Source organism: Lichenostomus cassidix, chromosome 1Aa, assembly GCF_008360975.1.
Source record: "Lichenostomus cassidix isolate B80296 chromosome 1Aa, HeHo_3.0, whole genome shotgun sequence".
NCBI classification, from domain to species: domain Eukaryota; kingdom Metazoa; phylum Chordata; class Aves; order Passeriformes; family Meliphagidae; genus Lichenostomus; species Lichenostomus cassidix.
The window spans coordinates 31,348,982-31,375,079 of record NC_139480.1 but is presented as its reverse complement, the minus strand read 5'-3'; the positions used below and the strand labels follow the sequence as shown (position 1 = coordinate 31,375,079).

The 26,098-nt window shown below is 39.5% G+C and overlaps 1 protein-coding gene across 5 annotated transcripts in view; it reads left to right on the top strand.

Annotated features, from left to right (window-relative positions):
* The first annotated feature begins 2,779 nt into the window (after positions 1-2,779).
* Positions 2,780-26,098, top strand: part of TAFA2 (TAFA chemokine like family member 2) — a 180,482-nt gene continuing 157,163 nt past the window's right edge. Inside the window, exon 1 of one of the 5 annotated variants that reach the window (XR_014847172.1) lies at positions 2,780-3,832. The gene's annotated coding sequence lies outside the window, so the exon portion shown is untranslated. The remainder of the gene's footprint in view (positions 3,833-26,098) is intronic. The other 4 variants (XR_014847170.1, XR_014847173.1, XM_085044081.1 and 1 more) reach the window with 4 other exon arrangements.

Here is a 26,098-nt window from a genome sequence, read left to right as displayed (position 1 = left end):
TAGTTAGTGTAGATTAGTAGCATGGTGACTGGTGGGATGGAGGTAGTCTCTTCAGAAAGGTAAAGGAGCAAAATTGTTGGTGGATATTAATGAACAGTACTGACATTGACGTAAATTATTAGAGACTACATGTGGCTACCAAAATAGAAATTTTCCTTTTTTTTCCTATTTAGCAGCTCAGAAGGTGCATGCTTCTGAGTGAAATTAGTGTTTAAAAGATATACACACCAGATCCACATATAACCAGTCAGAAACAAGTTTCTACTTTCCTGGTTTTTATGCTGTGCTATTCACCTTGAAATGGAAATGCTGAAGTTGCTCCAAATACTATACTTGTTGCAAATGCCACTGCCCATTTTCATGTTTTATGCTTGTCTTTTAGCATGTGGAAGAGCCCTACAAATTGAGGAAAAGTAAGAAATAGTGACACTAACTCAAAAATGAGACAAGCTGAAGGAATAAAGAGAGAACATTCATGGAATAATTGTGGTTCGTAACCATATTGTGCTCTAAGGCCACAGTATTCAGCTGAGGATTTTCCAGTCAGAAGGATATAAATACAGGCTGTGTAAGACAAAGACTGCCAATCTGGTGTTTCCAGAAAATGGTAAATTTATCATACTGTACATGTGCAGCATGCACAAAGGCACCTTTGGAGATGTGTCAGACTTACCGAGTAAGCATCTGTAAAACCAGCTGCACTGTATAGGTGCAACAGATCGTTTCAGTTCTTCCCAGGAGTGTTGACCATACTGTGAAAGCAAGCAGAGAAGCTTTCTGAGAGCATGTCTTTCAGGACATGGTTTCATATGCACGGTGTTACACAAGCTGTGTGTGAGTACTGCAGATCTGTTCAGATTTTCAGATGTAGTGCAAAGAGACCTGGAACTGCACATGCGCAGCAGCATCATGACATAAACAAAGACCACATTTTTCAATATTTTCACAGACAAAATTCTTGGGTTTCAAAACAGGTCAGCTTACCTACCTCTTCGTCTGCTAATTTTTCTTCGTTTGTATGCATGGGATTTCTTTGTTTTAACAGGGTGATAATAGTCCTGTGTCTTCAGATGTGTTTAGCAGATTTCTGCAACAGGATAGTTTCAACCAACATGAAACTGTCAAGTATCCTACTGGTCTTACAACATGCAGTCAACTTGAGTGTAATGATACATGCAGGTAAAATGTGCTCCTATAGTAACAAGGTGTTTGCCACATCTAAAGTGCAACAGCTGCTGTAGTTGCATTTTAGTTGCTTTAATTATATTTTGGTGTTGTTTCACTGCTTTTAATCCAGTAGCAATACTTGTGGTCCTATACTGAGGCAGAGAGCTGGAAAGATTACCTTTTCCACAATGTAGTCAGGATCCCTGGTGATTTTGAATTGGTGGGGCAGGAGCATCCAACCCCCGTGGATCCACTTTAGTCTGGATCTATCTCTTGTCCTGAAATTATGGTGCTGATAGTAGCAAAATCATGTTTTTTTCAGTTCCCTCTAAATTATTTTTTAGCTGTCTGCACATCTAGAAACATGGTCACCCACTAGGCAAGTTTTGAAGTTATTGTATCAGCTTCCAGTGAATGAGATCAGACCATATATGTCTTTGCAACCAGCAGTATTTTAGTTTGGCTGCAGTCAGCATCCAGGCATGTATGTGTACTGCAGTGCTTTCTGCAACAGTGCTTGTGACAGGAGGGTACTTTTAACTTGCCTTTTCGATACCAGCCTCTTTGTATTTCATCCTACAGCTACATCACTGTGTGCAGGGTAATCAACATTAAGCCTTTGGTGGTTTTTTTGGGGGGGGAGGGTTTGGGGGGTTTTTTTTTTGGACCTTTAGGTTTATATCTGCTTTGAAAACAAAATTCAAACATTCCACAGATGGTTACTTACATGGAAAAATTCTAACATAAAAAATAACAAGGAGAGAACTGTTTCACTTTCCTCTTCAGTTTCTGAGAGAGTTGATTATGAACGATGTTGTAATAGTTAAGGACTCAACAAAAGGTTATTTTCTGAAAACTGGCCATTAATCTAGCTTGGAGAATTAAAAAACTCCAACAGATGACCAGATTTATCAGTATCTCTCAATGCTGCATGCATTCATCCCCGATTAATCCAGGAGTGGACCAGAGTTATAGGACAAAACTGAGATTTTGGCTCTGTTTGATATTACTGTAACAAACAAGGGTTCTTTGTCACCTTCTTTGGCTCTCTCCCCTCCACTTTTCTGGAACACCTTTCGAACAGCACAAAAGACAGCAAAATAAATTACAAAGTTCTGCTTTTACTTATCCTCACTCAGCAACATTTCCTCTATTAATCAACAGTCGTGGCAGACGACTGCTGCCCGCCACCCGTCTTTAAAGCTGTCTTAAGAGAAACAAGAGGCCTTCAGGACCTGACCAGGGCTACCTTTCCTCACTACCTCTCGAGCGCAGGTACACGGATCGAGCTCGCCACCCCCTCGCCCAGGAAAGAGGAGCCCGGCCGAGTCCGCAGCTCTCCCGCTGCCGGAGCTGCCGTGCGTGACTCCCTTCTCCCTCTGGAGGGAGACACAGTCCAGTTTTTGGCTGCCGCCGGCGCGGCCGCGTCTTTCCTGCCCCTGCCCCCTGCCGCCGCGTCCCCCCTTCCCCGGGGCAGCCGCCCCGCCCGGCCCTGCGGAGCTCGGCGGCTCCATCCCCGCCCGGCGCCCCAGCCTCCCGCCGCAGGGGCACAGGAGTCCCGGGGGAGCGGCGGCGGGGCCGCCGGGGATCCGCGGGGTTCTCCCCGACCACGTGCGCCTGTGCGTAAACTTGGCACCCCCGCCCTGGCGCTCGGAGGGGAGAGGAGAGAAGGGAGATTTGCGCTGCGGAGCGGGCGGGGGGCGGGAGGTGGCCCAGCCCCAGGGTGCGCGGGCCGCGGGGGCGGCGGGCGCTGCCGGCGAACCGCACCTCACTCGCGGTTGAGCCCCGTTCCTCGGCCAGACAGCGGCGGCCACCTGGACCTGCTCCCTCACAAGGGCTGGAGAGGAGAGCCGCGAGTGGCCGGATAAATACGGGGGAGGAGAAGGGCGGCTCTCCTTCTTCCCACCTCCCTCCACCTCCTCCCTCCCCCCCGCCGCGGAGGGCGCGCTTGGAACTGCCTCTGTGTGTCTGGGCGCCCGGGGCGTCTCCGCGCCCTTCCGCGGTGCGCTGCGGTGTGCGCAGGCTGGGCGCGGGAGGCTGCGGCTGCTGAAGGTGAAGCTCTCGCTCTCCAATTACTTTTCCCAAGAGGGAGAAAGAGGCAGCAGGAGAGGGAAGTCGTGCTGTGTGTGGACGGCACACCAATCAGAGATGCTCTAACGGAGGGACTGCTGCAGGACGCGCTGGCTTCTCCTCCTTCCTCTGCCGGCGGCGCTGAATTGGGACCACGCGCAGCTGGCGTAGGGACCGGAGCCGCACCGGGCTGCAGGACTTCCTCATCTGCGCTTTTACAATAGCTTAACCATACTTCGTCCTCTTTTAATTTTTAAAATTTTTTTTTAAATACTCTGAAATCGTGCACGAGAAACATTTCAAGTGTTCCCTCCATTCCCAGTTACTTCATCCTTCCTCTTGCATCTCTTAGCCGGATTCCTGGTGTATTCCCAGAGAGGCAGGGGAACAGCGCCGGGCCCCGCGGACGGCTGCTGCCCCAGCCCGGGCGAGCCGAGGCGGGCCGAGCGGAGCGCGGCACGGTGCCGCTCCATGCCCCCGAGCGCTGGCGGGGCGCGGGGCGTGTGCCGGCGATGCCCGGGCGGTAAGGCTGGAGCTCCCCCCGGACGGGAGGCGGCCGATCGCTAGGCATTTCTAGCAAGAATCGGGACTGCAGGTAGGTGAGCGGAGCGCTCCAGGGTCGTGTGTCTGTCTGGGTGTCTGTCTGTCTGAGCGCTGGTGGGGCCGCCGGGAGATACCCTTCTCGGCTGGCGGAGACCCGGCGGGCGCAAGCGGCCGCGGCGGGGCCGGGCGTGAGGTGTGCGGGCGGCTGCTGCGGGCTGCATCCCTCCCGCCGCTCTAAAGTTGGACGAAACCGGCTGTGAAGAGGAGCTGCTTTGCCGTCCTCCTGCTGGGCACCTGGAGCAGCCGGCTACAGCCTTTCGCCTAGCAATCCTCAAGGCTTTTGTTTCCCCTTTTAATTTTCTTTGATTTTATTTAAAAGAACAGTTCAACAGAGCCGAGAGGGAGGCGGGGGGAGCAGGGGAACCCACCCGGTTTTCAACTTTTATGGGAAGGTTGGCCGCTAACTCGCAGGACCTTCGGGCACTTGGGGGTTACTCTGCCCGGGGGCTTTATCGGCCGCCTTCAGAGAGCGGATGAAAGAGCGGGGAGCCCCTTCATGCATCCTCTAAAAAGAAAAAAAAGCAATGAAGGAAAGATTCATGGCTCCGTTTCTTTCTATGTGTAGCGCTCGCCAAGTTGTGGGTATATAGTACGAAACGTATCTTGTCTATCCACGTTGCTTTCATAGCATCTCAGTGAGTTTATTTACCCACTAAATATGTTGCAGGTTCTGTATGCCACAGTGAGAGGACTTTTCCCTTATTCCATCCCATTCATGTTTAGCCAGAGAAAGTTTTAAAATAACCTTCTCTATTCCTGTGGAGCTCTAGGATCGGGCACCAGGTTATCAATGCAAAGAATAAAGAGCAAGAGCTTGGGCTGCCCTGTGAGGAGTTGCCATGCATGGCTCTTCTGTATGTTTCATTCCTACCGGGAGTTAAAATCATTGCTTAAAGCATTTTAAATTATATATGTAGTTACAGTTCTCTCTTTCCAGCATTTGCTTGGAGTTTATCAGTATTTTATTTTAAAGTACATCAATTCTACCACCCTCCCCCAGTAGACACTGACTTAGTATTTAAAGAACCGTGCTTTGACTCCTGCAGAACTGTCAATTTGAATAATAAACACACTGAACTCCTATCTCTGAAAGCCCCATAAAGGATTCAGGGTCGTAGGGTCTTCGCACCACAGTGGATACATTTAAATTACTATTGACTAAATGATAATTGTTATCTGGTTTCTTTGTCTTACCAACTAGTTTCAGACTTTAGCATTTAGCCTACTGTATGTTTAACACTTTAAAGCTACTTTATGGGCTAATTTAAGTCAAATTGAGAAATCAACGTTCCTTTCTTCGTATTGGATACACGCTCGAAACATAGCTCAGTGGTACTAGGAGCATAGCTTAGCTGAAGTTGGGAAAGAGCATACTAAGGTATTTTTCTCAGAGGTGACAAAGGTTACAGGTTTCATTATACTTTTTCACAGTAATTGTGCTGTCATCTCATACTGATGCCTAAATTGTTTTGTGAGTGTATAATTAACAGTAGTAAAGCAATTCATATAAATTTCATTATTATTTTATTTCAGAGAGCTGATACTGCTGAGGCTGTATTGAAAACCATGTGGGTTTTGTTTCCCATAGTCCCAATTTCCAGTACTGTTATGTTTAGAAATGTAAACTAAGTGCCGTAATTTCAGTGGAAAGCTTTGCTTGGTTAGTTGACACAGCAAATCAGGTTTACCATTCACTGTTTCTGCATATTTTTTTTGTACATAAAAGGTCTTTCAAAAATATTAATTTTATATACACTGATGGTGGTGGCTGACTTTGAGATAAAGTCTTGATTTTGTCTTGCTGTTTGAATCAGAGAATGAGGACTAATCTGGCAATATCTTTTATCATACTGGACACATGGGATAACCTTTTTACCTGGCACTTATGATCTGAGGGATCTCAGCTTTATGTGTAGATGCTTGCAGTGCACTTTATTATTCTGGTGGGGAGCACATGAAAAACTTGTTCTGAATGAAAGTAAATAGATGTGTGTACAGATGGATATTAGAGATTGTTTTACTGGCAGGTTGCAAAGTGATGATTCATTGAGCCCTATCTAGATTTACATAAAGCAAATAATACTTTACACTGTGTTGTGGTGGTAGAGAAAAATGTAGCAGCCAAGAAGTTGCATAATTTCGTCACAGGTGATGACAGACTTGATAAAGGACATCTTTACAAATACAGGCACTATGTTTTTGGTAAGCAAAATATAACTATGAAGTTTTTCAGATCTGAGCGTCTTCACACTTAAATTTGTTGCTGTCTGTGTTGCTACTTACCAACCAGTGTAAAGCCTAAATTATGTACTAGAAAGATGTTGCATTTATTATGTTGTATGTTTTGCTTGCTATAAATAAGTAATGCAACAGTGCTAACTAGTTATCTCACTAAAGGAAATCACTGACTTGGAAGACAGAAAATCACATTACCTAATAGTCATCTACACAGAAATGTGATCACCATCTTGAAAAATTATTCTGAATGATACAACTATCAGTGAGCAAACAGTTCTATGCCCCTGTTTTATCTTCTGCAGGATTTTATTAGAAATGCTTCATTAAGTCACATTATTCTGCAGCTGTTTGTTCACTGAAAATTAAAATAAAAATCAGGACATTTATCCAGTAGAGCAGTAATATTTCCTGTGTTAAGTACTGAAAGTTCAAATAAAACAAAATCCTTTAGCATCAGTGTGCCAGAAGCACTGAGTACATCCTATTTTTGTGATGTATGGATGGCATTTACAGATGCAATTCATCAATGTATTTATTAGTCAAATGTCATCAAACAAAGAAGATAAATGGCAGTAAACAAAGACTGCATGGTAATACTGAGGCTAAAGCAAGGGAAGACCCTACAAATCTAATTAATTAATGTTCAGTCCCATATTTACAGTCTATATTTAAACATCTCATTTAAACATCTTTCTCTCATCATTTTTCTATTGCATGTCCTAGTAATTCAGGTAGCAATAGCTTTTTACTGGAAAATTCATTTTTCATTTATCTTTTGAAATGTTGAATATTAAAGGCATTGAGGCAAATGTTGTGTTAGGATGAATATAACAGAAGGGCCCTATGCCAGTAGAATTGAATATTGACCTGTCCCTGTTCACAATAATTTTTATGTGTTATGAGGAGTATCCCCAACTGATGTAGACTTTCATTGCTCCCTTGGAGTAGTTGAAGCTCTGACATTTTAAACCAGCTGGAGTATTTGCTCCATTATCCTTAGATCACTGAATTTAAGAGTGTACTTTAAAAGGATTTTGCTTGCGCATTTGTTTTCTTTCCTTAGCATGAGAAAACATTTACATGGTATACTCAGCTTCACTCAGTCCATTGTAAGCACACACCTTCACATTTGAAATACTTTTTAAAAACACAAGCTCACTCTTAGGGCTATTTCAACAGGAAGTTTGGCCCAGTGATTTGTTTTGTAAGCTGTTAATATTTACTTTGAAACACTTCTCCTCATGACGAAGTTCAGATATATAACACTCCCCAGGCATAGGAATGGATGTGGCAACATCAACAGTAATGTTGTTCATTTTTCCTTGTGACAGTTACAGAGTGATCTCCTTTTGCTCTTGGTAGAACTTGGGAAGATAGTGGAGTTGATGCTTCTTTATATACCCAAGCCACCCACTCTTGTTTGCCATATGTAGTCAGTTATTTATCAAAAGAGATGACAGAATAATAATGTCCACCTAATGTACTTTTTCATACTACTAGTGAAGAACAATCGCACTTTTAAGGTAGAAAATTTAAGGCGTTTTCGTACAGCTTCTTTCATATCATGTGTTTTGAAAAACACTTTGGAGATAGAAAAGAGAATGTAAAGATCTTGTGCTTTACTAATTATGGTAGTTAGCATAACTGCTAGCTATGGCATGATACTGGTTATATAAAATAGGATGAAGTCACTGAAAAAAAGCATCTTAGCCTTTTCTTCTGTTTGGATATGTTGGTACAGTGATTTGTAGAATGCACTGCAGCTGTAGCTATTGCTTGAAGTCGCACTGGAAAATGCTTTGTTTGATTTGGTTCTTAGTCCTTAAGTAAAAACTTATAGGAGAAGCTCCTGTATGTTTTGAGGCATGGAAGAATTACTTATATAATTGCATGTGTAAAAAGTTGAAAATTGTTTTTTCCCCCTCGTCTGTGAATCTTATCAAACCTCCTAATCCATTCAATGTTAGTAGCTTGGGTTTTCTAGTTTCCTCGCTTCACATCTTGCTGATCTTGTAATATGAAACTTGAACACAAGTCTCTTGGCACCAGGACAGTGTTGTATACAGCTGCCTCAACTGTGAGCATCCCTTTAACAGTGCCAAGGGGAAAGCCACAGTACAGGGTAGCACTCAGGTGAAAGCGCACATAGCTTTTTTTGGCTCCTGGGTGTTTGATAATCTTCTATGCCTATATCACAAATTGAAGATAATGCTGCAAAAGGTGCTTTAGATTGGCAAACTTCACAAGTAAATAATGAACAATCACAGTTCAACAAACCTCGCTGGTTGTATCAATAGCAAAATATTAATAAGTGAGTCAGTAAATGTCAAACACTTTTAAAATAGCTACATTTTTAGTCTTGATTATATGCTGACCTCTCTCTGTGGACTGTTTCTTGCCTCCTCTGTTGCTACATTAAGGTCCAGTATTAGAAGATGAGATACTGGACCAGATGGACCACTATCCTGATCCAACAAAGCAATTTCTTTCTTGAAATGCAAGGAGGCAGTATTGCAGTACTGCATATTTATTTTACTTACTAGAACCAAACTGCAATTGCTTAGTGTACTGCTTTTGCTTTATTTTTCACTTTTAAAAGCAGGATATAAAACATTTCTAAAATAAATCTGTCAGTAACATGCAGTCTCACACCAGCTCTTTTAGAGACAGAAGCACAGACCTGACAAGTCTCTCACATTTGCAGTGATTCTCTTATATTGGATTTCTTCTACTCCCTCACTGCAGTTTCTGCATCACATATTGATAAGGCAGTGCTGTGGCCCCTGATCCATCTTGCCACAAACCAGTTAGTTATGTGGTGAGTGTTCCCCGTCATCTCTGTCTGACAGGTTGTGTCATGGATGGGGTAGAGGGTATGGTTCAGCCCTTGGGTCACCAAGTGGATTTTCATGGTCATATGAGCGTCTTTATACAGAACAGTCTTCCTGGTTACAGGTTGTCCCTGCCTTCTCCCTCACCACGTGGAACTGTGTGTGTGAGAGAACCTGTGCTGAAATGTTCTTTGATGTGCAGTCATGCAGTCTCAGGCTAGGTGCTGCCTTCTGCCTCGTGACTGTGCATTTGGGAGAGCTGTGAGCACTGCATTAAAACTATGTACTCTAGATCCCCTTTCAGTTGAGACTTTCAGTGTTTGTTCCCGTTTGTCTGTTTGGCCTTTCAGGTTCTAGGCTCAACCACGATTTGTTGCTGGCTATTGTGTTATTGCATTTAATGACATTGCAAAGTCACACAGAACAGCTTGATGGTTCAGAGGAAAGATGGTTCTGTCTTTCTGTGCTATTTGTATGTTGTAAACTGTTTGAAATTTGGATCTTTTCCAGTAAGGGATGAATGTGGGTACCACATGAAGATAAACCATTTGAAGGTTTATCTAAGATGAATTAGTAGTCTTAGCTTGGTTTGAACTGTGGAAGCGTCCAAGTCGCAAAAGTCATCACTGGGAAAAATTAGGATGTGTACCTGCTGTGTTGCAGAGAGGTCAAACTTGAAGTCTGATCATGTGAGGCATTGCAGCTGGTGTGGCTTCAATGGGACCAATCAAATTAATTATGTGATTTAAGTATTTTCTGAGGTGAGCCTGAATAAATATTGCTAACTGCTTAGAGTGATCTGTGCTGGAGGCATGTAGGAGGGGTGGTGTTTTGACAACTATGTTTGTGTCTGCGTTCTGGGTATAAATGTAAGACTTGAGCTTTATTTCAATGGTTTATCACTCCTACACCTTTTATGAAACTTCCATTATATTCAGAATAAGTGAAGTAAATTTGAGCAAGTAAATTTCAGCAAGATTCTACAGGTATATGGATGCTCTGTATTGTAGTGTTAGAGGCTACCATTACAATAATGTAAATTTTCAAATATTATGTTGGTGTGACACCAAAGTAAAATATTACTTTCTGACTAAATATATCAGGCTGGGGTGTTTGTACAAGAAATTAGATCATATTTAGAGCCTAATTGCAGAAAAAAGGATCTGTTTCAGCACCATCACTAGAGAAGAATACCATCTCTGGGGTATACTCACTCTTCAGACTGTGTTACCTGTGCTTATGTAGTGTGAAAAAAAAGTCAATCTGTGTATTGTAACAAACAAGCTATTAGTAAACAAGATGGGAAGTTTTATCTTGAAATCTGGTAACAGCAGCAAATACAGAGATAAGTTCAGTTTTATGGGCCTACTGGAATCAAGACAGAAGAAATATTGTATTTATATGCTAACATAACATGCCATAAATTCAGATACAGTATTATCAGCCAGTACACTGACATTTCTCATTATTATGATCCTGCTTTTTTCTGTTCAGTCTAGATTCATGAGGGATAAACCTTGCATTGGAATTAAGGTAATATTTAAAATGCATTACTGCCAAAGTGTCCAACCCATCATAATGAAGGCATTACAATAGTATTTGTGCAATGGATGTTCAAATACAGAAGTGGCCATGAACCCTGGTTGAGCTCTGATTTAGGAAATTCTGGAGTTTTTTTCACCATTTTTTCCTTTTCAGAAAAGATTCTGAAAGATTCATTTTTTCCTTTATGGCAATGAGATTTTATTATCTGTTTATAAACATTGTAATTATGATTGTTGTAGTTTAACCCAAGTAGGCAACTCAGCCCCAGTCAGCCACTTGCTCACTCCCCCTTCTGTAAGACAGGGAAGAGAACTGGAACAGTAACAGTGGGAAAACTTGTGGGTTAAGGTAAAGACAGTTTCACAGGTAAAGCAAAAGCTGCATGCACAAGCAAAGCAAAACAAGGAATTCATTCACCACTTCACAATGGCAGGCAGGGGTGCAGCTATCTCCAGAAAAGCAGAACTCCATCCTGGTTAGTGGTGACTTGTCAAATATATGCCAATTCCTGCTTCTTCCCTGTAGCTTTATATGCTGAGCCTGACCCCATAGAGTATGAAATATCTCTTTGGCTGGTTGGGGTCAACAGTCCTGCACCTCCAATCTTTTCAGTAGTGGAACAATGTGAGAAACACAAAAAAGGCCTTGATGCCATTTAAGCACTGTTCAACAGTAACTAAACACATCTCTGTTATCAACACTGTTTTTGTCACAAATCTAAACCACAGCAACTTAAAAGTTACTATGAAGAAATTTAACTCTATCCCAGACAAACCCAGTACAATCTCTACCCCTAATTCTTATAACTTGCATCATGCTTAGGTCCCACCTCGTCCAATACACCCTCATTAACCACCCCCTTATCCTTCTCACTCTCTGATATATGCAGGTGTTGTGCCTTTAGTCTGTGGCCAACAGTTGTATAATGTTGATAAAATGTCCATTGAGTTAATTTAGTCCCTGACATGGATTTGCTTTGTTATAGTGGCTGCTCAGGAGAGGAGTGGTGGTTTTTGTGTGGAGCTGCTGGGCACCAAAGCCAGCTCAGGCTGGGTCACTGTGTCACTTGCACCGCTTGTAAGGCTTGTCCTCAACTGGTTTGGGTGGTTCTTGCTGTAGTACTTACTATAGCATACAACCCAAATAATGGGTTACAGCAATTTAAATGTATGTCTATTGCAATCTCCACACCTGGTCCCTTTGGACCAGGCCAGAGGGTTTTACATGGCAGCGAACTTCTCTGCTTGCCACTGCTGCAGCATGGGCTTATCCATAGACCACAGCCTCTTCCAGGGTGTATCTGCTGCAGTGTGGAGTAATCCACAGTATGGGCCTCTGAAGTGTGCTCCACTGCTCTTGTTTGGCCTTATCTTTGGACAACAGTCCCTTCAGGGGTGTATCTGCTGTGCTATGGCCTTATCCATGGCCACTGTCACTTCAGGGTCACAAATCTGAAGTACAGTACCTTATGAGCTACTATTAAGGAAGGTAGCTCTATCCCGGCTAAAACCAGTACATTGATAAAAGTGTTTTTGATGATTGTGTTCCAGATTTTGTTTTATCACGTAGATCAGCTTGTGGCCGAAACCCAATAACACAAAAGGATGTTACTCTGGCTACCTTTCTTCCCCATGTGTCATGCTTGCGATCACCTGTGATTCTGAGCCACAGCTTGCAGTCCTGTGTACTTTTCTTTGGGTCTTCTGATGACTCTGTGAGCTTTTAGGAGCTTTTAGCCTTCTTGTTTGTGCAGGCTGGTGTGGCATGCACCTGTTTGTGTACGTGCAAATTTAGAGCTGCCTTCTCCCATTCTGATCATATCTGTCCTCTTGTGAAGTTGTTGGAGTCACTGCTTATGGAAAATGTACTAGGAGAAAGTTTAAGCCAAAATTACCTGTTCTGAGCTTCTTTTGCTTTGAGGCTGTGGTATAATATTTTAGGTTTGGGTTTTTTTTTTTTGACAGCTTAGTTATTCTTAAGTGTTTCAAATATTCTTTGGAGTTGCTTTGTTTTGTTGCATTATTATAAAGATATATTTGACACTGAGTAAATACACACCATAGTTTTAAAAAATGAAGTAAACTTTTAAAACAGACAGTGAGTACATAGCAGCTACTATGTTTTTTCATTGGAAGAGAAATTTGAAATTTACTAATTATTCACCAAATGAACTCTTTATAAAACCTCTCTGTGAGAAAACGTTGACCCAGCTCATTCTATAACTGCCTGAATACTCCAAGTTTCTTTAATATGACACCTTGTTCCCATTTCCACTTTAAAAATTGAACACCCAGTGATGACACTCATATTCTCCCCTTCCTCATCATGCCTCAGCTGCTCATAACCTAACTTTTTCTCCTCTAGCTCTCCTTGCCCTTCCTTTTCTCTTCACTGTTCACCTCATCTGCATTGGTGTCATATGATCTTTCCGAATGTCAAGTAAATGCAGACTGCAGTCAGCACTACCAAATTGCTTTCCTGCCAAAAAAGTATCTTTTCATGTGCATGACCCATCATCTCACAGTTAGCTGCAAGTCATTCTGATTCCCAGATTTACAATGTATTTTCTATTTAATGAGCTATTAGACACTATGCACTTTTTAACTTCATTTTTTCTGACTAACTGCATTCCTCCTGATAATTATAGCTTTAGAAAGAAACAATTAATTTGAAACCAATTCTGCAACAGAAGTGGCATTATTTAGATAGCATTTCTCCATCTCCATGCACTAGGGATTATCTCATTAGAATTAATTTATATTTGAAAACTCCTCGAGACCACTATATCAGTCCAATAGCCACCATGGTGTCATCAATAACATAGACAAGGCTACTGCATATGCTATTTTATTAAAACAGAAAATGAAAATAGATACATGAGTGGCTGAATAGCTAGTTTTTGGTTTGTCTAAATGAAAGAAAAAAAGAGTTCCTATACTTTCTTCACCCAAGAGAATGCTTTGTATAAACTTAAGTTGAGCACAAACACAAGTAACATATCTATCCATATGTATTGCATACATTTGCACATTTTTGAATTAGTGTGTTATTCTCACACATTCTTTTGGTAATGATAATGTTCAGTTTGTCAGGCTAATTCTTCAAATTAAGTGGTTGTCTAATAAAAATCTGGCAAAATTTGCAGCAGACTCAGTAACAATGAAGGAGTGAGTTCAACCTTTGTGGCTTACAGCTGTGGTGGTGCATCCCCCCCTTCCCCCCCTCGACTTTTTCTCATATCCATGTTGGTGATTTTTGAACAATCTCAAGCACATTCGTTCGTGACAATATTCCCTTACATACATGTATTTATTAAATCTAATTTATTAAATCTAATCTAAATAATACGTTCTAGTGCAGTACTATATAAGCATGTTTTTGTCATTGTGGTTAATTAGATCTAGTTAATAGATCATAAATGTGTATGCCAAAGGATCACCTCATGGTAAATCCTGATAACCTTTCCATGAATTCCAATATTTTTGTTTATCTGCTACTTAGATAAACTTAGATAAACTGCTACTTAGTTCCACTTTAGCAAAATATGGAAATGATTAACAGAAGGAAAACTTATCCATGACTCTGCCATGGAAATTGGTAGAAATATCCAGCTGTAAAACTAAGTCTCCAATAGTTTCCCTTCATTGGTTGCGTATCAGAGCTCATATCTCACTCCACAGTTACTTTGTGGGAACAATATTAAAGTGTTCCTTGGAGAAAATTTTGTTTTTCTGAATCAGTAGATGTTAAATGCAGATCCAAAATGAATGCAAGATACATATGATTGAAAAATGTGCTGAGAAATTCTGGTATTATGTAGAATCCTTGTCTCCTTTGTAGCTGAAGTGTATAATGTGTATTCCCTTCTCTCTTGGGTACTCTAAGATCACAATTTACCTGTACCTTATGCACCTTTGCACTCCTGTTTGAGTAAACAGCTAAGTATAGATGTGAGTAGGTAGTCAAGCAGATAGCTTTATTTCTCCCCTCGTTTCTCTGAAACTTTTTGGTTCAGCACTGCTTCAGTTCAGTTGCAATCTTTTCTGGTTTCTCATCATAGTAACATGACAGACCTAGTTCTGTCAGCTGAAATAATAAAATATTTCTCACTAGTGAATGATTCAGGTGATTCAAAGCCCGACTTTTAAAGCATAATATTTTCTACTCTCCCAAACTTCCCACCCATTAAACAAAGAGACAAAATAGTCTGTGTATACCAAATCCTACCTGAACTTTACTGTTTACTGGAAAAACTAAGAAACTATGATTTCATGCTGTGTCTACAGCTGCTCTGAGCTGCATATTTCAGTCTCTGTGTCTTTCTTTTAGTGTCCTAAGCAATTGTTGGTAATTCATGTCCTCCTTCCTGGAGAGACAATTTGTAGCTGTCTGGGTCTTCCAATTTCTGTGTGTATTCTGGTCTCTACCAGAAGATCTGTATAACTTTAATCTAACACCTGAAAAGAACATTTTTCCATTTACTGGCCATGCCATTATGACTTTAAGTTATTGTCCCTCTGCAGATATCTTTATTATTTTTATTTACAGCTGGTATGTGCCCTTGCATGTAATATACATTTGCATCCCTGTAAGAATAACCACTCTTAAAACATTATGTACTGATTGTATATGAATAGATATGTGAGAGGTAGAAAATTAGTGTATATCAGTCTGCATTATCAACAGAAGCCATGAAATAAACATACATAGTTTTGCTGTATGCACAATATATTCCTGGCTCAGCCATGGGCTGTGGAGGTCAGACCCAAAGTGATAATCATCATAGTGATGAGACATTGGAAAGATTTAAAAGTACATCTTTCTCTGTTCTTCCACTTTTGGGCTTGTTATTTTTTGGTTAATTAACGTTTTTTGATTGGTCTTTGTCAAAGAGTGAATCAGACCTACTGTAATGTTTTCAGGTATTGGACTACCAGTAGTTTTGGAGGTAGAGGGAAATGGATGATGGAACTCTCTATATAATGATGTGTTGATTCCCATAATATGATTGTTTCTGGTAGAAGTTATTGTCTGAAATTCATTGTTTGCTTTAGTTTCTCCTTTCTCGTCAGATAGAGAGAATTCTTGAACTTAATTCATTGTCCATGAATTGGAGCACACTGGAAAAGGAAATAGTATAGTGGACAAACAATTTCTCTATTCTGTTTTTATCAGCTGTTGCTGAGGTTCTCCAGTGAGTCTGGTCCTGGTAAAGACTTTCAGTTTTTACCCACTAGTTCTCTTTTGTGAAGGAGAAGAGAAGTTTCTCCGTTAAGGTACTTCAGTAATGGCGGGAGTCAGAGAACAAGTGGGACTAAAATCTAACAAAAGAAAGAAATGAGAAAGTAGGAAAAGTACTTTGTACTTTGATGAATGCTTTGTCATATTCTTTCTGTTGGTCAGTGGCAGACAGTGTTTCACATAGCCCTGTTACAGGAGGACTTATATAATGCTAATTTGTCCAGGCATTGAATAGTTGTTTCCACTTTGGAGGAAAGAAACTATACCTGGTCTCTGCCTTCTGTTCTATTTTTATTTAATGTTCTTTTCATGTTTTTGGAATACATTTTATTAGTGTTTCCCAAAAATGTCTAACCATGCATTGCAGAAAATCATGCCTGCCTATGACTTTCTATGGAAGCCTGGTTTGTAAGGCCTTTTCATTTTTAACTATTGTAAATGCTTTCTAGCATTGAAGAAAACAAAACCATAATCGGGGAACAAGAGAATATCCATGTCCTTCCTTTTTTTAAATTTAAACAATCTTAACTTAGGCTTCTGCCCAAGAAGCACTTCCTTTGAAAAATGAAACCAAATCTATTGTTCTACTGGATTTTTTTGGTAGGGTTTTTTCTTTTTTTAAAAAAAATTTATTGAATGAAATAATGTCTTTGATTAGTAGCAACATACTAACAATTAGGAGCTGCTATATATGTATAAATATATTCTTCTACAAAAATTCGATGTCTAAGTTAAATACCTCTCACTGCAATGAATGAATGCCAATTACATTAAGTAGTGGTGTAATAAAGGAGCACAACTCCTTGCTTTTCCTTTTACCAGCATAATAAGTTATAGTAGTAATTTTCTGTGAGAGTTTTAATTTGCCAGTTTAATATGCAGTGAGCTTGTAATGGTTCCTGAACTAGGTCTAATTTTTTCCACTCCTTTGCCATTTGAGGGTACTTCCTCACACCTCTGAGAGCTTTTAAGCCTCTAGTCCTTTATCTGTCTTTGAGCACAGCTAACATTTTGCCATTCCAATGACTTTCAACACCAGACTTCCTTGGTGAGTCTAACGGATTTGTGGTAAAGGTTGAATAGAACAGACTGAAACATTTTAAATCCAAAGTTATTTTTAATATTAAGAATCAAATATAGCAAATATAAAATAGATTTTAAAATACAGTCTATCTTACTCTTTAGCTTTCCTCTTCCATTTAGTACCTCAGGTTGGTTTGACTTCTGCAGTTGCACAAAGATCTGTGTAACACAGTAGCTTTTTCAGGAAAAGCTAAAGCACTTGAGCAACAGACACTACATTCATTATAACTGGTTATTAAAATAGCATCATATCCCTTTATGGTTAGCTTCATGTATTCAGTTTATCTGCTAGCCTACAATACTATAAAGGTTACAGACTGGGTACTGCATGCCTCCTATTTAATTTCAGTCTCAGAGGTGATAAAGGAAGTTTCAAACCTGCTCGGATGGCCTAGATCTGTCAGAGAAAAGAGACTCAAGTCCTTCACATAAACAATTGCAGATACTCTGAAATTCTCTCTGAGAATCTCATATATTAAAAGCTCGTTGGGTGGCTGATTTTGACTGAAAAGGTGAAGGTGGAGCCACCTTTCAGCATTTTCAGCACTAATAAAACTTGTAATTCGAATTTGCCTTTTCACTGATACTATCAAATCCAGAAGGGTAACAGCTACAATTGTGTTTTACCACCCCCTTGTGTTACTTGATTGGCCTGAATATCTTTTCCCAGCAATTAAATTTTGTGACTTGGAATGAAACAGCTAGACATAGCAGTCTCATAGGTCTCATAGAATTATGTTTCCTTGCCTGTTCAAACGTATGGTAGTAATTTTATTTTTTGAAGTTATTCTTTTTAATCTTGAAGCCTCTACTCAAAAATGTATTAAGCCCCCTGGTATTTGGAGAAGAGTAATAATGGTGCATCATCAAATAAAATTCCTGAGCCAGCATACAGAATCTGAAAAGAACACCTTTTCAGGCATTTCTCTCTCTTTTTCAGAAACCCCCCAAAAATACAAGCTACACAAGATTAAAAGTAAATACACCTTTAATTGTGATTTATTTTGTTGTCAGATAATGAACCTTTGCAGAGCTACATTCGAAATTACAGTGTATTATTTAAATAGGAAAAGAAACTCCTTCTTTACAGGCTTGAGTGTTCTGCAAAGAGTAAAACACTTTGTATGCCACTTTGTTACTGCTTTGTGAATATTAAAGAAGAGTCCAGTGCTGCTTGGCTTTCGGTGTTGGAAATTTGGTCATAGCCTACCAAAAAGTCATTAAAGGCAGGATTCAGTTTGAGATTAACATCTAAAATGGGTGTCTGATTGCAATTGTCTACATGAGAGGTAGTGAGATAGTCACTCCTATCATAGTCACCCATAGTCACTCATAGTCAAGTGAGATCCAGGGTAGGGCTCAGGTGCATAACATAATTTAAAGCTCTCTAGAGCATCTTGTCTGGCCTCCAAGTGCTACTTCAGAAGGGTGCAGAACCATATCTGAATCAGATGGAAAATAGCTTGCATCACATCTGGTGATCCCTTCTCTTGGGCATCTCAGATGGCTCTAAATGCTGATGTTTGGGCACTTGAATCCTGTTGCTTATCAATAGACCTAGAGAGTGATTCTGCTTGCTTTAAAATGGGTATCTGCTTTGGATTAACTAAATTGTACTTCAAATCACAGCAAGTTGTTTAAGCTGAATAACTTGTGTTAAAGGTAGGGTTTTAACTAATTGTGGTGAACATTTAAAATGTGTCAAAATATTTAAGATACTTGGATGGAGTTCATAGCAGTCTACCAGATCAATAATCTGGCAGATATCATGTTTCCATCTGTATTCAGCACTGGTGAAGCTGCACCAGCTCTGGACACCTTACCACAGCAAGGATATTAGCGTGATGGGCAGTGAAACTTGTGGAAGGTCTGGAGCACAAGTCATATGAGGAGCAGCTGAGGGAGCTGGAGGTGTTTCATCTGGAGAAGAGGAGGTTCAGGGGAGACCTTATCACTCTTGACAACTGCCTGACAGGAGGTTGTACCCTGTGGGGGTCAACCTCCTCTCACAGGCAACTTGTGACAGGATGAGAAGAAAGAGCCTCAAGCTGCTCCAGGGGAGGTTCAGGTTGGACATCAGGAAAAATTTGTTCATGGAAAGGATGGTTAAGCATTGGAATGGGCTGCCCAGTGAGGAATCATTATCCCTGGAGGTGTTCTAGAAATGACTGGACATGACACGTAGTGCTATGGTTTAGTGGACAAGGTGTGGATCCATCAAAAGCTGGACTTGACCTTGGAGGCCTTTTCAAACCTTAATGATTCTATTTTTTAGTAAACTGAACTGAGGACTTATATTTCAGTGCCAAAACTTAGGGAATTTAATCTCCAATATATTGGTACCTATGTTACTGATGGAAAACAGAAAGAATAGTAGCATCATATACAACAATTATGAAATTAATTAACCTTGGAGGCAATTTCTATTAAAACTTTTATTTTAGTTTCTTTTTTTGTTTGTCATTTAACCATGTAGTCTAATAAAAAATTCTAATGTGTGAAAAACCCCTCTGATACCTCTTGAATATCTGGGTATTAAGCTGAGGTCTTAAAAATCTCACAAGCTATGAGCCTGTTAATCAAACTTTTAAAGCTAGATTTAATGTTTCTCATAATTCTAAGAGAAATAAGTAATCAGAGATTCTTAATAATAAAATAATATGTAGTACATATTATATGTATCATATATGTAATAATTAGAAAGAAATAATCAGCTTTTAAAAGTAGGTATGAAAAGGGTGATTCCAGCTTTCCTTCTAGTTTAAAAGAAGCATGACATTAATTAAATTTTATTTCTCAGATCAGGTTTTGTTGCTGGGACCATCATCCAGGAGAGTAGTTAATTTCAGGACAAGCATTTACTGGACTATGATGTAATGGGGGAAATGAGAAAAGAAATTTCCACAACAATGAATAACCATATAGTGAATGTGTGTAGAAATCTACTTACAGAGTTTCAGAGCAATAAAACAAATGCAAAGTCCTGAAAGAGGCATATTCTGTATGAAGTATTTTTGTGACAGTGGCACTTAGAATGACCTTTCTGGAGTAAGGTGCTGAACAATGATAAAATGCTTTTCTGTCCTTTACTTTGGTTAACTTGCAAGACTAATGCCTGCAAGAGCATCTTTCAATCCTTAGTCCTAACTGCATCTGGCTGTCATGAAGTGTGCAGCTCTAAGTCATGACATTGTAGCAGTGGCAGTGGTCTGTGTGTCTTGACCTATGAGGAATCGGAAGTATATAATTTCTAATATCTATCTACTATTGTTTTCTCAAAATATTGAGAATGCTGTAAGGATTTCTTTTGTGGTTGTGATTTTCTAATGAGCAACTTGACTGTGATTCATTAAGCTTCTCTAGTTTTGGCTCTCTGTAGAATATAGGTCTACTGGCATGAGCCCACAAACTCCCTTTGTACTCATTGGCACTGAATAGCATCAATTTAAGGAACTGGAAAAAAACACCAACATGAAACAAAACAAAGCAACTTTCCTTCCTTTGTCTAATGGGAGTAAGTAATATAAGAAATACACCTGCTTTGCTACTTGATAGATTATTAAACTCGTTGCTACAAAATTACAGAGAATTTTATACAGAAGCAGTAGTTCTGCTTATTATTTGTGTGGTGAAGTGATTCTTAGTGAAGACAGCGGCAGCTGAAGTCACTTTACTCATTTTATTAATAAATAAAATGCTTGGGCCCCACTGCTGACATGATTAGGCAATGTACCCTTTCTCCCCATACTTCCCTTTTTTTGTCTTCCCCAGAATTATTCTCTTCTCAGTAACTGCAAAGTAATTTTTGACTGTGTTTTTATTTGCTGAGGGTCTTCAAGGTTCCTATGAAGAGTCTGCCTTGATTCCTCCAATAGCTGTATTTGAGAAGTATTTTTTGGTAAGACACTTGTATTAGCAGAACATCAATATCTGACTAATTGGAGATGAAATGTCCAAGCAGGATTGAGTAATGCAGTTTTCTAACTTTCTAATTAATTGCAAAACAGGTGAAAATTTAAATTATGGTTGGAAAGATCCTAAATACCATTTTGTTAAGAGTTATTTTAATTTCAAGAAATTATGCAAATAACCAAGTATATAACATTTGAAAAAAATGGTTTCTCATGCTACTTGTAATACAGATATGAAATATTTTATGGTAGGTAAAATTGTAAGCTACTGTAGGAATTTGAGGATTAGAATTCTCTCAGTGAACAAACATTATCCTTCTTATGTACTTAGCTGCCTTCTTTTATAAATGGCCTCCTAAAAAAAAAAAAAGAAGTTTCTTTAAATTTGCTTTTAGAATGCTTCTGTATATTAAAAATCCTGGTACATTATTTGTGGTATCTTATGATAACTGTAACTGCAAGTTTCAAAACCAATGACCTAATCTGTCTTTAAATGTTAGGGTAGATAGATATACATATATTGATGGATGTAGTTTAAAACCCTAGGGCCTGTCTATAATAGAAAGAATTAGCATCAGCATTTTGTTCAGCTGAACTGATGGTGAGTGTTATTTAGGTAAAAATGAATGAGGGATGAACTTTGTTCAGCCCTGGTTCAAAGCACCATTACATATTGGACCAGGTTTTAACTGAGCCATGAGTTTGCATATGGCTAGAATTCCCATGAGCTGAGAACAGCTTTAAAACAAGATATCTGATGGTTAGCAGCAAGGCAATGCTGCATCTGCTTTAGGCCTTTTTTTTTTTTTTTTGCTGAGTTCATACAAATGCATTTCAAAAAAACAAGTACAAACAGTGCTTGAGCAAACTGAAACATTTCTGCTGCGTATCCCACTCTATCCCTTAGATGGAATGGAAGTATTTGAAGGCTGCAACAGTTCATGATCGTTAGGAAGCAGCTCACATGCTCTACACATGCATAGGTACCTGCTGTAAACAAACACAGATTTAGGAAAAGCACAGAAAATAAAACTGATTTACCTACTTTTAGGCTCATTCCTTCGTGGCTTTTGTAGGACCCAAATTAATCAGGATGCATATATATTGTATTTGCTGTGAATATCTGTCAAGAGTCAGTAAGTTCTTTCTCCATAATTAGCAGATTGCATTATTCAGTCAGGGTCACTATTTACATTAAATTGTAATCTTTACTTTTGTTAGCTTTTGGCAGGTTTTATTTTGATTGCTATATAAATGTATTTATAATCAGTCTCCATTTCTATAATAAAAATGGAAGGAGATATCAGAATTTTGCAAGTTCTTCTGAATTGTTTCACCTTTCATTTCCTCACAAGCCTTCCCAAACAAGTACATCAGCATCATTTTTCAAAAGAAATTTTGCTACCGTTACTTAATTCTACATACAATTTTATTTCCTTTTCACACCAGCACAGAAGACAGCGCGAGAAAAACTCTCATAAAATCTTGACTTTCATTCTGCTTTCACTCTAAATGTAGACCAGGAAGTCTGCTTTTTGGTAAGCTCACTTGGCTGGTTTTTTAAAAATTTTTTTTGTAGTGCCCATCTGACCTCTGGGCTACCTCAGCAACACTGCTTAGTGTTCATGGGAATGAAACTTCAACATGAGGAGACAGCAGATTTTACCTTGGGTGTTGCACATGTCTTTCTCAGAGCCAATAAACCAAATCATCCCCAGTCAAAGCATTTTTTGGACACCAGGTCCAGCATTTCCAGCTTATGCCTGCCCACAGTACTTTATGTCAGGGATATGAAGTTCTTAGAACTTCCAATGGCCTCAGTTATAGTTTGCAGTTCTGCAACTCCAGGTGGGAACTTTCTGTGAGTACAAATTAAGATTGCATGTGCAAATTGTGAGACAGTTTACATAACTTACTGTCATTTGTGCATGTAAAAAGATTATGTGCATACAATTCAGCCCATATGCTGAAAAAACAACACTGTATTTTAATCAAGTTCCCTAGTTAAATCAAATTTGAACTACTTGCAAACCTATCTGCCTAGAAGAGTCCTCTCTCAGATCTGTATGAAAACCTTCTCTAAACTAAGAAGGTCAAAGTTTTGAAAATTTTCTGGAGGTACAGCTTGCTTAAAAGGCTGTAATGAAGTCCTGGAAAAAGGACATGAACATTAGTAAGGTTTGTGTTCAAGTAGTCTACTCAGAGAAACTAATACCCATCTTCAAACAATCTTTGCCTAAATAATATTTTTGTGCACCTTTTCTGTAGTGATACCTGCAATGGGTGTTTTTCTAAAAACTTGTGCAGAACATTCCCGAGAGAGGAGTTTGCTGATTGCAAGTAGTGTGTCAAATTTCTTTTTTCCCATTTCATTAAATTGAAATTTTTGGCTTCTAGCCAAATGTGATTTAAAACATTTTTAGGTCTCGACCACTAAACAAATTATTGTAAGAACTGCATCCTCATTTCACAGAGGATGGATTGGCATTTCTAGTTCAGTTTATTTAGTTCAATGACTGTAGCTATTATATAGTACAGGTGACGAGAAGGTCCTTTGCCTTTGTGCATTAGTTAGAAAGCTTAGTTATCCAGGGGATGCTGTTGTGTCAGCTACAAGGTTAGAATCACTTGGACTTCTGATGCTTGAGAGAGCTGTTACAGCCTTGAGATAAAAAGATGTTGCTCTTAAGTGCAAGGACTGAAATTCAATGCATTTTGAGTTGTGACATTCACTTTCAATCCCTAGTGAAACAACCTTGAAGCAATATGCACCTTTGCAAATCAAAACAGAGTCTGAATCACTTTTCCTGGTCATAGGAGACAAAGCTATCAGGATAGCTACATGTTATCCCAAGGACCAAATCTGAGTTTTCTGCAGGTGGTTTCATTTGTCCATAAATATAGCTGAACTTGGGCTGCAAGCAGAAAAAAATCAGCTGAGCAAATGTCTTGGTTTAGGAATGGTACTCTCAATTTAGTGCTCCCACTGGGACTCTCCAAACCATGTGCCACTCACTCTCTTCACTCTCCTGCTCCTGGTGGGATGGAGAGGAGAACTGGAGGTACAAAAGGTGAAGATCATGGGTTGAGATAAGAACGTTTACTGGAAACTGCAGTGATATAAGCAAATGAACAGCAATAGCAACAATACTAATGACAGAGGGTATAACAAATGAACGATTCACACAGAAACCTCCTGACAATAGGCAATACCTGGCCACTCCCTTGGCCAAGAGGTGTCAACCCTGAAGGGAGCATTTCCCTGCCCCTTCCACTCCCCACCAAAAAAACCAACAAAAAGGAAGAGATGTGAAGTGGTATAAAATAAACTCTGGGTCCTAGTCATGCCCCTTCCTGGCTATAGCAAAATTTTTCCTAGTCCGGGAACCAGGTCATCAAACTTATGGATTTTTCTGTGGTTCAGGACTAAAAGATTTTGATCCTTCATATGGGTTGAATTTTTAAAAATTCTACAGAGGAATGCTTTTTTGACCTTGCTTATAATTACTGAAAATGCTGTATTTTGACATCATATCTTGGAGAGCAATTTTCACAGTAATGGAAAATGAGAGCTTGCATAGCCATGCAGTTATCTATGATGACCTGGACAATTTGTATAGATCTGTTTTAATTTTAAAGGAAAAAGTATCTCCTTTTATGAATTCTACCTTTTGCGCATTCTGTTTGATCTCATAGCATTCCAGTATTGTTTATGCCTCTGTATATTGGAAATTTATTGTACTCTCTTGGGGATATATACTCTGTGTCTCACAGCAAGTGCACTAGAGCATGACTGAGTGCCAGCGATGACTTATGCAAAGTGGAACCCCTCATCTTGTCAGCAGATTGGTAAATTAGGCTTTGTATTTTTTCCAGGTCTGGACTGAAGGTATTGGTTTTCAACCCTTCAGTTTAGAGGACTGAAACTTCTCCAGAAGCAGAGAAGTTGGGTATGAAATATGTTCTTTGACATGGTACTAATTAAGGTTGAAGAAAAACAAACTCCATGGGAGACAACATCCCCCATTGGAAGCTGCTTGGGGATAGCTGGCTCATGGAACAAGACTCTGCAGTCTAAATAAACACCTAACACTGATGAGTGCTCCAGCACAGTGTGCAACTCTTGTGCTATGGCTGAAGCCGAGTAAGTGTTTTCAGAAACTTTACATGGTCCATTAGATTACCCACTTCAGTTATAATGTGTCCTTCAATGGGCTTAGGGAGAGATGGTGTTCATGAGATGGCAGTCCTGTGGAAAAAGGCCATCCTCATATTATCAGAAAGTGTTTTATAGAAACATAGGAGCCAAGCAATTGAACTTGTGCATCTTCAAAGAGTGCCAGATAGAGGGATGTGACAACATTAAAAAAACCATACAAACAAACAAAATGAACCCACATTGTTTTTCAGTACAGAGCTCATGACTTATTTTTAGAATAAAAACTGCCCTCAGTGGTTAACTTGAAATACAAAACAAAATGTTAAGGATGTCTTTCTTTTTTTGACCTTTCCCACTTCATACTTCTCAGCATAATGTTGTTTACAATGTAAATATGTTAAGTATTTTAGGGACAAGAAGCAAGACCTCAAGTTCTGGAAAGAGTGGGAAAATGATGTGAAAGTTTTGGCTGCCCTTCAAAAACTTTAAATCCACAAAATCTTGGATCAATGTGCTTACCTCATCCAGAGACTTCTGAGTATGTATGGATCTGTGGGTTAAGCATAGATGTTTTCTGAACCATGCCTGTGCCAAATGGATCAAATACTAGATTTCATAAGCTGCTTTTCTTTGATTGCCTGGATTAAAAGACTGTTCATTAAAAAAAAAATTCAAAATAAATGGACTGTGATTACTAGGGAGTTTATTGAAATTGAGATTTTTGGTAATGTCCTTGGAGAAAGAAGTAAGATATAGTGGTTTTAGTTTGGATATTTTGCGGACTTTTAGATATAACTGTCAAAAGAAAAGTAGCATGCTAACATGAATGACCACTAATAGACTAATGGTGATCAGATTTTTTTCTTGCTTATTGCTGTAGCTCACCTGCTTTGATGTTCTGGAAGAGGAAAAAAGTCAACATCTCTTTTGAGTGTTCTTGGGATATCTAATTTCAATTCAGTCTCTATCCAAAATTGGAATTTTAGGTCATGGGAAAAGTGATTTCCAAAGTGATGGATGTCATTTATGCATGCAGCCAAACAGATGACAAAGTCCTTTTCATTGTCACATTGAGAACTCAGTGAGAACTGTTGCAAGGGCAGTATGACAGAAGGAACTCTGGCACAGGAAGGGCTGATGATTTTGTCCAAATTCAGCTGCTGCTACCTGGGATGCCCAGGACTAATGGTTTGTGTAGGCAGTGCCAGTAGCTGGAAGGAACACAAAAATTTTAAAAAGAGGGAACCAGA